General features: G+C 44.5%; 2 protein-coding genes across 2 annotated transcripts in view; both read left to right on the plus strand.

Annotated features, from left to right (window-relative positions):
- LOC309564355 (uncharacterized protein) overlaps positions 1-9,739 on the plus strand; it is a gene marked incomplete at its 3' end in the record, with an annotated part of 715,072 nt that overhangs the window by 346,559 nt on the left and 358,774 nt on the right.
- Positions 1-9,739, plus strand: part of LOC309563353 (uncharacterized protein) — a gene marked incomplete at its 3' end in the record, with an annotated part of 522,832 nt that overhangs the window by 192,315 nt on the left and 320,778 nt on the right.

Here is a 9,739-nt window from a genome sequence, read left to right on the forward strand (position 1 = left end):
AGATTAGGAGATGTTGCCATGACAACCAGATATTTCCCCTCATCTCCTGAACTGCACCAGGACAATGACACCTACAATATGATTGGCTGCTCTGGGCAGCTTTCTAAAAGAAAACATTAATAATTCAGTAAATGAGATCTAATTATCAGATTGGAGACATTTAGAAAACAAACAGCCATCTGCCTGTCTCCTCTCTATCATCACTATACACCGGAAACTCTCTTCTCACTTCCGCTCTGTGCGTTCCACGGCCTCTAAATGTGCTGTTTTCCATAGACCAAGAGCAGTGCAGAGATTAGAATCACCGCTAGGTGGCGCACGTCTGCCACGTAAAGGAGGAAGTGTCGTCAAGGTCGGAAGAGCGGCCATTTTGTTGAAGCCTGGAACAAGTGTTAGGAGACGAAAAATGTTTGTGGAGAGGTGTGAGTGTGGAGAGTGTGAGCCCTGAGAGGAGGAGGTAATAATGTCTTCTTATTATGAGAGAAGGGGGTCCCAGCACTCTGTGTGGTCTGGATGGGGGGATGGTGTCACCTCCACACATCATCATCTTCCTGCTGTCCTCTGATGTGTATCCCAGGTCAGGGTGCTGAAGAGATACATATATTGTACAGGAATACATTCTATTCTATTCTATTCTATGTAGAGATAGATATATTGTACAGGATTACATTCTATTCTATTCTCTTCTATTCTATGTAGAGATACATATATTGTACAGGAATACATTCTATTCTATTCTATGTAGAGATACATATATTGTACAGGAATACATTATATTCTATTCTATGTAGAGATACATATATTGTACAGGAATACATTATATTCTATTCTATGTAGAGATACATATATTGTACAGAAATACATTCTATTCTATTCTATGTAGAGATACATATATTGTACAGGAATACATTCTATTCTATTCTATTCTATGTAGAGATACATATATTGTACAGGAATACATTCTATTCTATTCTATGTAGAGATACATATATTGTACAGGAATACATTCTATTCTATTCTATTCTATGTAGAGATACATATATTGTACAGTAATACATTCTATTCTATTCTATGTAGAGATACATATATTGTACAGTAATACATTCTATTCTATTCTATTCTATGTAGAGATACATATATTGTACAGGAATACATTCTATTCTATTCTATTCTCTGTAGAGATACATATATTGTACAGGAATACATTCTATTCTATTCTATGTAGAGATACATATATTGTACAGGAATACATTCTATTCTATTCTATGTAGAGATACATATATTGTACAGGGATACATCCTATTCTATTCTATGTAGAGATACATATATTGTACAGGAATACATTCTATTCTATTCTATTCTATGTAGAGGTACATATAATGTACAGGAATACATTCTATTCTATTCTATGTAGAGGTACATATATTGTACAGTAATACATTCTATTCTATTCTCTTCTATTCTATTCTATGTATAGATACATATATTGTACAGGAATACATTCTATTCTATTCTATTCTCTTCTATTCTATTCTATGTATAGATACATATATTGTACAGGAATACATTCTATTCTATTCTATGTAGAGATACATATATTGTACAGGAATACATTCTCTTCTATTCTATTCTATGTAGAGATACATATATTGTACAGGAACACATTACATTCTATTCTATGTAGAGATACATATATTGTACAGGAATACATTCTATTCTATTCTATGTAGAGATACATATATTGTACAGGAATACATTCTATTATATTCTATTCTCTGTAGAGAAGTAGGAAGGTCGGTGATGTTTCTATGCAGAGTCTATGGTCCATGCCTTTCTTTGCTCTCCCTTCCCCCGCTCTGTTCATCTGCTAGGAATGACCTGTGTGCACTGGAGTTGTACCTATACAATGCTATAGACTTCTGCCTGATTGGCCCGGCGCTGTCACATGATCAGAGTCACATGATTCTCCATATGTGGAAGTACCGGGTGTCTCCTCTGGCTCTCCGCACTGAACAGAGCGGAGAAGATGAAGCCGAAAATGGTGGAACAATTTATTCCAGATGTTATACGTTTCAGACTTGTTAGTGATCATCAGCGTAGGGCAGCCCGGCAGGTTGAATAAAGGAAGCTGGCGCGGTTCCCCATCTATACATTCCTTGTGTACGGGGGGATGGGAGGAATCCTCCCTGCTGAGTGATTGTATTCTGACAGCTGGGAAGCTCCCCCAGAATACACCGATCAGCATTGCAGGCTATAACCAGCAGCAGGGCCGGAACAAGGGGTGGGCAGGAGGGGAGGCTGCCCTGGGCGTAATGGTTTATTGCAGGAATGGGGGCGCCCTGCATATGCAGTTTGGCATTTTTGCCCTAGTCCAGTGATGGTGAACCTTGGCACCCCAGATGTTTTGGAACTGCATTTCCCATGATGCTTATGCACTATGCAGTGTAGTTGAGCATCATGGGAAATGTAGTTCCAAAACATCTGGGGGTGCCAAGGTTCACCATCACTGGTCTAGGCACTGGATGACCTTGTCCTGGCACTGGCCAGCAGCACTGATTGATTGAGGAAAATCTGGCAGGGCGGTTGTACAGAAGCTGACTGGTAGATTGGCTTCTGTACAACCAGAGTGCCCATACATGGATCGAAATTTGGCCAGTCCCCTCTGAAATGGCTATATTTTGATCCAGGTTTGGTCAGCTTAAGGGTCCTTTCACACGATGCGCCGTGCGATGAGGTCCGTTCTCTGCTCAGCAGGGGAATCGATCCGCCGATCACCGCTGAGCAAGCAGGTGACCACTCTGTCTCGGCTCTGTGTGCAAAGACAGAGCTGTCAGATCTCCGCTCTCCTCTATGGGGGAATCGGATGGGAACGGACCACCTGCCGTTCTCATCCGATCTGATCTGCTGGACGGATGGAAAATAGGGTTTCCAGATTTCACGGATCGGATAGCAGCGGGTGTCAGTGGACATGTCTCCACTGACATCCGCTGCTCCATAGGGATGCATGGAGCATCCGATCCGCCTGAGAAACTGACAGGCGGATCTGATTGGATCGTTCGTGTGAAAGGACCCTAATAGTGGGAGTGATCACTTCCAGGAGTCAGGGGGGGTTTTGCAGCCCCATTATCTGACAGGTCAGGGTTGTGTTGTTGCTCCTCCATTTAACAAGTCACGATATTCAGAATCAGAGGCAGTAAAAATGTAGGAAGCGCCTCCTCCAGGACAGAAGCTGTCATAACAATCCGTTCCATGTACACTGCACTGTGTCATTTACATTTTATTTTTTTTAAGATTATTTTATTTTTTTGACAGTGTGAGGTTTATAATCCAACCTACGTACAGCGAAGACATACAGAAAAGTGGATCTGTAGAAGGACGTCATGATGGAGAAGCGGCCGCCCCTCACATCACCGGGTAAGAGGAGACTTTCATTTCTTGGATTGAAGATTCACCTTAAGTGATGGTGAACCTTGGCACCCCAGATGTTTTGGAAATGCATTTCCCATGATCCTCAACTACACTGTACAGTGCATGAGCATCATGGGAAATGTAGTTCCAAAACATCTGGGGTGCCAAGGTTCACCATCACTGACCTAGATGCACACATCCTCCGATATACAGTGGGGGAAAATAATTTTTTGATCCCGTGTAGATTTTGTAAGTTTGCCCACTTACAAAGAAATGAAGGGTCTATCATTTTTATCATAGGTGTATTTTATATGATAGAGACAGAATATCAACCAAAAATCCAGAAAACACATGATACAAATGTTATAAATTGAGTTGCAGTTCAGTGAGTAAGGCTGCATTCACATGTCAGCGTTTGGATCGCGGGCAGAACCGCCGCGGTTCCGCCCGCGATCCGGAGATTATTGCAAATCGCGGGACGCATGTGCGTTGCCCGTTGATTTGCAATAGCCCCCCAAATGCTGAGCGATGTTGCGCCGAATCGCGGTAACATCGCGCAAAAAAAAAAATCGCGGGTCGCATTACGTCCAAAAAAGTACAAGAGCTTCTTTGGAGCGTATTGCGTCCCGTGATTTTTTTTGCGCGATGTTACCGCGATTCGGCGGGCGGAAATCGCGGCAACATCGCTCAGCGTTTGGGGGGCTATTGCAAATCAACGGGCAACGCACAGGCGTCCCGGGATTTGCAATAATCTCCGGATCGCGGGCGGAACCGCGGCGGTTCTGCCCGCGATCCAAACGCTGACATGTGAATGCAGCCTAAAATAAGTATTTGATCCCTACCAACCAACAATCATTCTGGCTCCCACAGACTGGCTACAGTATGTGCTCATGTGGTACACAGATTAGTCCTGTCAATTTAAGGCCCCTTTCACACAGGCGGAACGTTCAGATCCGTCTGTCCGTTTTTTTGGCGGATCTGAACGGTCCCCCCATGCATTCCTATGGGGCATCGGATGTCAGCGGAGACATGTCCACTGACACCCGATCCGATCCGTCAAATCTGTACGGATGGAAACCCTATTTTCCATCCATCCAGTGACCGATGGTCCTTTCCCATCCGATTTCCCCCATAGAGATGCATGGGGAACTGACAGCTGTGTCTCCGCACACAGCGCGGAGACACAGCTGTCATCCTCCTGCTCAGCGTGGGATCGGCGGATCGATCCCCTGCTGAGAAAAACAGACGGACGGATAGTGTGAAAGGGGCCTTAAAGCGGAGTTCCGGCCACGAAAAAAAAAATGTCAATAAAAATACCCCCGGGACAGTCAGGGCTAGTACATTCCACAATGGCTAGCCTCTGTACTGTCCCGGGTCGCACTTACCTGCAAGAAGAAATACTTACCTTGAAAATTTCTTCTCCAGCGCTGCCATCTCAGGTGTGGGCAGCTGAAGCCAGCGCGTCCTCTTCTGCATCCTCTTCCGTGTCCTCTTCTCCCAGAATGCGCCGACACCGGCCCCACTCGTCGGAAGTGACGAGCGGGGCCGGTGCATTGATTCCTGGAAGCGATGGTGTTCAGCTCCCAGGAATCATTGCAAACCAGAAGTGACGGCGCGGGCCGCGGCCGCAGAGGGAGGAAGTGGAAGAAAGGTGAGTATATTTTTCTACAATAACAAGGTAAGTAAAAAAAAAAAAAAAATCGTAACTATCCATTTGTTTTTTCAGGGGACAAATAGGAAGCGGATGGCCACAAAAACGACTATGTCGATTTTGTGGCCGGAACTCCGCTTTAAGAAGGTGCTTCTAACAACTCGTTATGTGTATAAAAGACACCTGTGCACAAAACCAAAGAGCTGTCACAGAATGTCAGGGACAAGATTGTAGACCTGCACAAGGCTGGAATGGGCTGAAAGACCATCAGCAAGAAGCTTGGTGAGAACTGAAGTAGACAACTGTTGGAGCGATTATTCGCAAATGGAAAAAATACAAAATAATGTCAATTTTAACCACTTGCCGACCACTCACTCGAGCTCTACTGCGGCAAAGTGGTTAGTTATTGTCCAGCGACGTAGACCTACATCGCTGGACTCCTCCCCTTGTGGGCGGCGCTCGCGTGCCGCCAGAGGCTCGCTCTCGCTGTATTCATTCACAGCGGGAGTCGGGCCAGGGGAGGAGCGGCGGCGATCGCTGCTGCTCTTCCCCGATCGTCGGGGAATCGAGTTTGGAGATCCGCCCGCTTGTGTAAACAGAGCGGACGGATCTCCTCAGTGACAGACAGTGACAGATTGCAGGGTTCAGCATAGCTAAACATGCGATCTGTCCCTGTGTCACTCAGTCACCTCCCCCCACACACGTCAGTAAGCACCAGGCATACATTAACCCCTCCCTCTCCAATAACATTAACCCCTTCCCTGCCAGTGTCATTTTTACAGTAACAGTGCATATGTATAGCACTGATTACTGCAGTAATGTCACTGGTACCCCCAAAAGTGTCAAAAATGTCAGTCAAGGGTCCGATCTGTCCGCCGCAATGTCGCAGTCCCGCAAAAAAAAAATCGCAGATCGCCGCCATTACTCGTTAAAAAAAAAAAACACCAAAAATGACAGAAATCTTTCCCTTAGTTAGTAAACGCAATAACTTTTGCGCAAACCAATCAAAATACGCTTATTGTGATTTTTTTTTTACCAAACATATGTAGCAGAAAACAAATTGGCCAAAAATGTAAAAAAAAATTGATTTTTACATATTTTTTTGGGGGGAATTTCATATAAAAAATGTGAAAAATATTGTTATTTTTTCAAAATTTACGCTCTTTTTTTGTTTATAGCGCAAAAAGTAAAAATCGCACAGGTGATCAAATACCACCAAAAGAAAGCTCTGTTTGTGGGAAAAAAAGGACGTAAATTTCGTTTGGGTATAGCGTCGCACGACCGCGCAATTGTCAGTTAAAGTCGCACATCGCCGAATCGCAAAAAGTGGCCTGGACGTAAGACAGCAAAATCCTCCGGTGGTAAAGTGGTTAAGAAGGTGCTTCTAAGGACAACTCGTTATGGGTATAAAAAACACCTGTCCATAGAATCTCTTTCTTCCATTCAAACCCACCATCATGGGCAAGACCAAAGAGCTGTCAAAGGACATCAGGGACAAGATTGTAGACCTGCACAAGGCTGGAATGGGCTTCAAGACCATCAGCAAGAAGCTTGGTGAGAAGGAGACAACTGTTGAAGCGATTATTCGCAAATGGAAGAGAAGAAATACAAAATAACCATCAATCGCCCTCGGTCTGGAGCTCCATGTGAAATTTCACCTTTATGGGGTAAGGATGATCATGAGAAAAGTGAGGAATCAGCCCAGAACTACACAGAAGCAGCTTGTGAATGATCTCAGGCAGTTGGGATCACAGTCACCAAAGAAACCATTGGTAACACAATACGCCACCATGGATTGAAATCCTGCAGCACCTGCAAGGTTCCCTTTTCAAGAAGGCACATGCACAGGCCCTTCTGAAATTTGCCAATGAACATCTAAATGAGGGGTCTTCAAACTTTAGTTCGTTATCAGTTTTTGCAGATGACACAAAATTGGGCAGGGCAATAACTGCACAGCATGAAGCAGATATCCTACAGAATGACCTGGACAAAATAACAGAGTGGGTAACGACTTGGCAAATGAGGTTTAATGTGGAGAAGTGTAAGGTTTTGCACTTGGGGACTAAAAACATAAAAACACAATACACTTTAGGGGGGGAACCTTTGGGGGGAGTCAAGAATGGAGAAAGATCTGGGAGTCTTGGTTGATGATAGATTAGGCAACAGCATGCAATGTCAAGCGGCAGCTGCCAAAGCCGGCAGAATATTAGCATGCATAAAGAAAGGGATGTATTCCAGAGATAAGACTATAATCCTTCCACTTTATAAAACTCTGGTCCGACCGCATCTGGAGTATTCTGTCCAGTTCTGGTCGCCAGTCCTCAGGAGGGATGTGTTGGAGCTGGAGAGAGTCCAGAGAAGGGCAACTAAACTGATTAGGGGATTGGAGGACCTTAATTATGAAGAGTGGCTGCAATCGCTTGATTTATTCTCTCTGGAGAAAAGACGCCTGAGGGGGGACATGATAGCAATTTATAAATATCTCAATGGGGATCTCAGCTTAGATAAAAAGCTGTTCAGTCGAAGGGATTGCATGAGGACTCGAGGGCATACAATGCGATTAGAGGAGAAGCGTTTTAACCTCAGGCAACGTGGGGGGTTCTTTACTGTTAGGGCTACAAGACTGTGGAATTCTCTACCACAAGAGGTGGTTTCTGCGGGAAGTATGGTGGCTTTCAAAAGACTCTTAGACGTACATCTCAAGGATCAGAACATTCAGGGGTATGTGAGATGATTACGGCCACACACACCTACACAGGTTGAACTGGATGGACTATTGTCTTTATTCAACCTCACTTATTATGTAACTATGTAAGGTTCAGGAACTGCAATTCCCATCATGCCTAGTCATGTCTGTGAATGTCAGAGTTTTACAATGCCTCTTGGGATGTGTAGTTCCGTAACAGCTGGAGGGCCGTAGTTTGAGGAGCCCTGATCCAAATGATTCAGAGAAGGACTGAGAGAAAGTGCTGTGGTCAGATGAGACCAAAATTGAGCGCTTTGGCATCACTCGACTAGCCGTGTTTGGAGGAAGAAAAATGCTGACTATGACCCTAGGAACACCATCTCTACAGTCAAGCACGGAAGTGTAACCATTATGCTTTGGGGCTGTTTCTCTGCTAAAGGTACAGGCTGACTTTGCTGCACTGAGGGGCCAATGGATGGGACCATTTTTTTTTTTTACCAAAGACATGTAGCAGAATACATTTTGGCCTAAATTCATAAAGAAATTCGATTTTTTACATTTTTTTATTGGATATGCTTTATAGCAGAAATTAAAAAATATTGTTTTTTTTTTTTTTTTCCAAATTGTTCATCTTTTTTTATTTATTAAATAAAAAACCCAGTGGTAAATTCCACAAAAGCTCTATTTGTGTGAAAAAAAAAATGATATGAATTTAATTTCTGTACAGTGTTGCATTACGGTGCAAATGTCCGTTAAAGTAGCACACTACTGAATAGCAAAAAATGGCCTGGTCATGAAGGGGGTAAAACCTTACGGAGGTCACGTGGATAAGCCCCTTTTGGTAATTAGCAGCCATCAGCTCCAGGTTCTGTGCCATATGTGTGACAGACACAGCACAGACAGCAGTTCAGTCTGCTCTGATCCCTCTATGGTCTCCCCTCCCCCCCGTGTTCAGCTGAGTGCACCCTGCAGACCCTAGGGCAGATTCTTTTTTATTCTTAAGAAGCTTGGGGTTCCTAAAATAAAAAAAAACAAATACATATTCACCTCCATGCTGCAGCTATCCCCGGCCAGCTCTATACTTGAGAACTGTCAGCCACCTCTCTCAGCTCTCCCCCCTCCAGTGCTCACTGGAACACCAGGCTGGAGAGGAGGCTAGAGAGTCAGAGCCAGCTGTAAATCAGGCAGCTGGGTGGATCCCAACAATAAGGTTGGGATCCTTGCAAAGCCTGGAAGTAAGTGACCCAGAAGAGAAGCATGGCCAAAAAAGATTTACCAAACTTTTCATGGAAAGTGGTTTGGGTGGCACAGATATAGAGGATCCACCCAGGTCTGCCTTCTCTGTTAGGCTCCTTTCACACTATCCGTCCGCCGGACGGATTGCGTTTTTCTCAGCGGGGGATCGAGCCGCCGATCCCACGCTGAGCAGAAGGAGGACAGCTGTGTCTCCACGCTGTGTGCAGAGACACAGCTGTTAGTTCCCCATGCATCTCTATGGGGGAAATCGGATGGGAACGGACCGTCGGTCTGTTCTCATCCGATCCGATCCACTGGACGGATGGAAAATAGGGTTTCCATCCGTCCAGATTTGACAGATCGGATCGGATGTCAGTGGACATGTCTCCGCTGACATCCGATCCCCCATAGAGATGCATGGGGTGACCGTTCAAATCCGCCAAAAAAAAACCAGACAGGCGGATCTGAACAGTCCGCCTGTGTGAAAGGGGCCTTATTGTGGCACATGAGACTTGCACCAGTTTTTATGGCACATTAAGCTTATTTATCCCCCAATGTATTCAGTCAGTGTGTGTGTTCCCTACAGATGGATCCAGTAACAGAAATCCCCCAGAGAGATTTCCCCGTCCTCTGTATTCCCGGGACTCCACACAGGAAGATCAGGAGATCCCTCAGGAGGATCAGGTATTTTGCATTTTCATTTTAATGAGTATACTATATTATTTATATAAGGCATAGTGGATGATTGTAATATCTTT

The sequence above is a fragment of the Pelophylax lessonae genome (genome assembly GCF_965119305.1).
Source record: "Pelophylax lessonae genome assembly, chromosome: 9".
Lineage (NCBI taxonomy): Eukaryota > Metazoa > Chordata > Amphibia > Anura > Ranidae > Pelophylax > Pelophylax lessonae.